This window comes from Arvicanthis niloticus, chromosome 11, assembly GCF_011762505.2.
Source record: "Arvicanthis niloticus isolate mArvNil1 chromosome 11, mArvNil1.pat.X, whole genome shotgun sequence".
NCBI classification, from domain to species: Eukaryota; Metazoa; Chordata; class Mammalia; order Rodentia; family Muridae; genus Arvicanthis; species Arvicanthis niloticus.
The window spans coordinates 38,055,076-38,059,367 of NC_047668.1; positions in this window are offsets into that span (position 1 = coordinate 38,055,076).

Sequence of the window (4,292 nt, forward strand, 5' to 3'; positions counted from 1 at the left end):
GTATATGGTAGTAGTTTGTTTGTATAAAGTGTTGTACATTTTGTTTATTTTAGTACAAATATCAATCTTTCAGAGTTCACTAAAATAGTAATTTTAGAATGTGTGATTATTCCCTTGCTTGAGACATATTGCACCAAGATTGTTCAAGCACCATGATGAATATGTCTATGAAAGGCTTTGATGAAGTTGGCGTATATATCTGTAGTTTCTCTAGTGTGGGTGTCATTGAATCACTGAAGGATGCAGTGATATTCTTCAGTACCCTGATCTGTAGTAACCTTGCTTCCAGACTCCATCCTGAAACTTGCCTTTTAGTGCTCACTGTGAAGACTGTGCAACCAAGGTAACAGGTACCCTAAACTCTCTCCCTCTTCTTCCCTCTTTTCTTTTGGCCCACATCCCATCCTTCCTTTTCTTCAGTGCATTAGATAAAATGCTGCATTTTTTTTTTTTTTTTTTTTTTTTTTTTTTTTTTTTTTTTTGCAAATTTATGGAAGGAGATAGCACACAAGAGTACAGATGGGTGAATGTGGAGTGGCCAGGATAACATGACATGAAAATAAAGTTGTGGCTCAGGAAAGAAATCAACACCCTGTCCTTTGACAGAGAAGCATAAGCTGGTCCATTCTGTGTGGTTGCTTGTTTTCTGACCCACTTTTTGCTTAACTTCAAGTAAGTGTATGGCTAGCTGTCTTCATGAATGCGTGTTCTACGTTAACACACAGTATAGTCACTGGTAACACAGGCTGTTTCTAGATGTCAATTTTGTTAATAGCTCCATTCTGTAATGAAATAAAAACTTGCTGCTGTGAGCCAGTTGGCAGCTTGCCTAGAAAAAGCCATATTTAATATCTTCTTTGTCATGTCTTTGCACTACTGCCAATCTAGACTACATACTGAGAGAGTCCTCCCCCCACTTCTTCATAAAATACCGTTCTGTCAGACCGTCACTTAAGTAAGTCATGGTATTTAAGCTAAAATTTTAAGTCAGTTGTCTAGGTTAGCCTTTTGTTTTTCTAGTTTATTTGCAGTTTTAAAAAATTAGTATATTTTATTAGGTCTTTGAGAATCATAGGAAAAAGTTTTGATCATATACATGATCTACCCCAGTTCTTCCCAAACTCACAACCTACCCTGCTTACCCAACAGTGCCCTCTGGATCTGTTTGTTTCAACCATTGAGTCCATTTTGTAGTACCATATACTCCTGGAGGTGTGCCCTTCCACAGGAGTGTGGTTAACCTACTGGTGGCAATACTTCTGAAGAAAACTGATGCTTTCCCCAGTGGCTATCAAGTGCCAAGAGCTCCTTAGCTAGGGATGGAATTTCATCTCCATTTAGAAACTCTTCATGCTGGGTTTGGCTGGAGGTTGCATCGGCTTTGTACGTGCTGTAATAGCTGTTGTGAGCTCATAGATGCAGCTGTTCTTTTGTTTCCAAAGGACATAGGTTTCCTTGAAATTATCTACCACTCTCACTCTTACATTCTTTCTTCCCTATTTTTCACAATGATCCCGAAGCATTGGGTAGAAAGCGTGTAGTATAGGTGTTCCAGTTAGGGATGAGAATTTAACACTCATATTCTCTGTACCTTGGCCAGTTGTGAGTCTATGAGTAAAGCACCATCTATTGCAAGTAGAAACTTCTCTAATGAGGATTGAGTGAAGCACTGATCTATGGGTATAGTGACAAATTATTTGGAGTCAGACTAATACTATATCCATTTAGCAGCATAAGAGTAACAGGTTCCCTTTGAGGATCTATGTCCCCTCTAGTCACGGGTTCTTGGCTCAATAATGTTGCCACGTATGTTTTTTTATTTTGTGGAACATAACTTAAATAATAAGCTGCAAGTGATTTCTTCCTCTCATGATATTCCTGCCATAATTGCACTAGGACCTGTGTCTTGCCTGGCCAGTTGTTGAAGCTCACGGTAGCAGGACATAGGAAAGAAAGCTTTACTCTCATCTGGTAGTGTGCATAGCTCTTTTCAGAACTAAAGAAGTTAGTCAGTATCCAATAGAAAGGAAGCTGGTGAAAGTTTTGTTTGTTTTTATTTTTCTTATTTTTATTTGTTTATTTTTAATGTCAGAGTGTGTCTGGCCAAAAGGGTGTCTATGCTATTTTCATCATGGGTCAATTAGGGGATCATGTGCAAGAACCTGTTCTCACCATAGGAAAGGAGTGTTATCAGCTGTATCAGCTTAGATATTTTAAGTAATGTAGAGATGATTTAATGTATTCAGGAGATGGGAGTGATACAGGCTTTATATCAACACTTCATCCTTTAGGAAAATCAGCCTACATCTACATCAATATATACTTCCTGGGTCCTAAATATTTGAATTTTGTCTAGTTACCATAATAGTTTTAAGATTATACAAACACAATATCTTTAAGATTTTCAGGTTGCACATAAAATAAAAGAAAGACTTGGGGAGGGAGAATCATTCTTTTTTTTTTTTTTTGAGGGTATGGCCACTGCTATGTTTCTTATGCTTTAAGTGGATTATCCCACACCCATAAGCATATGGGGTGGCACTAAATAGACTTAGTGGGTTGTCTTAGCTATGATCTCCATTGATGCAATAAAACACTATGGATAAAAGCAATCTGGGAAGTAGAGGATTTATTTGAGCTTACAGGTCTATAGTTCAGTCATTCACTGAAGGAAATCATGGCATGTACCCAGAGAGAGCAGCAACCTGGAGGCAGGAACTGATCCACACCGTAGAGGAGTGCTGCATACTGACTTGCTCCCCTTGGGTTCCTCTGCATGTTTTCTTATACCATCCAGGACCACCTGCCCAGGGGAGGCACTGCCCTCAGTGGAATAGGTTCTCCCACATCAGAAATAATAATAATAATAATAATAATAATAATAATAATAATAATAATAATAATAATAAAATGATAAAATGATAATGATAATAACACATGGTTTTTCTACAGGTCAATGTAATGGGGGCATTTTCTCAATTGAGGTTTTCTCTTCCCAAAGGACTCCAGCTTGTGTCAAGTTGACAAAGCACTATTCAGCACAGGGGTTACCACTAAATAAATAAACAAGGAAGTAAATAAAGATAGACTTTGGAGGAGGCTGACATGTTGGAGAGCGATGAAGGGTTAACTAGAGGTGTACATGACTATGTTTCATCATATACTTGTATAAATTTCTCAAGTAGAAAAAATATTTTAAATAGAAAATAAAGTTGCAAAAACAGATGCAATAATGTATGCATTGTGCACATATCTGTACCACATACATTAGTGGGCTATCATTTAGGAAAATATAGCATCCTATATATAGATATTTGAAAAGGATGGTATTGTGTGGAAAGTGGCATATTTTACTTTATGAGAACAGTATGTTTGGCAGCCTGGGGTGGAGATGACCTTTTGTGAAGAGAGCATCGTGAGTCATTGAGATACAGAGTTAGCAATTCTAGAGTTATTATTAATAAACGATACATCATATCACCACACACAACAGGCTCAGCATACCAGGGAAGGAAATTGTATTTTTTGAGAATTTTGAAACAGCATTTCAAGGGGAAAATCATGGAGTTTGCTGGAGACAAACAAGCATTTGAATTCTGTAGATAAATATATATGGCCCCTCTGAGCCCCCAAATCATCTATACATGCATAATATCAAAATATTTCTAAAGCCTAATGGAAAATGAGAAAACATAGTCCTATGTAGGCATTTACAGACATATTTTCTTATTCCATTTCCTTGACTTTTAGATTTCTTGTTTTTCCTATGCGGGTATTCATCAGCTTGCCAGGTTTTATAAAAATTAAACAAGGTGATTGATTAAATTGCCGAGGAAGACTTCCCAATGCTGGAGGGTTCCCATAGATCCACTTCACTTCCCTGCCCTCCCAGCAGTGCTGGGCTGTGCAAAGCCTTGGTAATTCCGAACTGGGATTCTCTGTTTGCAGCTGAGTTCCAGGCCTGTTCTGGATGCTTAGCGTGTGCAAATGAGCCTCAGAGATGATATTCCTGGTCTTTAAACTATTCTGTGATGGCAGGGCCATTGTCTTCAAAATGAGACTTTCATGCAGAAAGATATAAAAAGATATAAATGCCACTCCCGGCTGTCCAGCTGCCAGGAGGTACCAGGAATTCCTGAGCTGGCCTCTGGCTGCTTGGGTATCTAGGCAACTACTGTGAATGTATTTGTGCACTTCATACCTTCACTTCCTGGACATATGATTTATGGTGGGTTTTTGTTCTGGAATCCATCCCATCAAACTTTCTCCAAAAATATATGGTAAAGCATTAA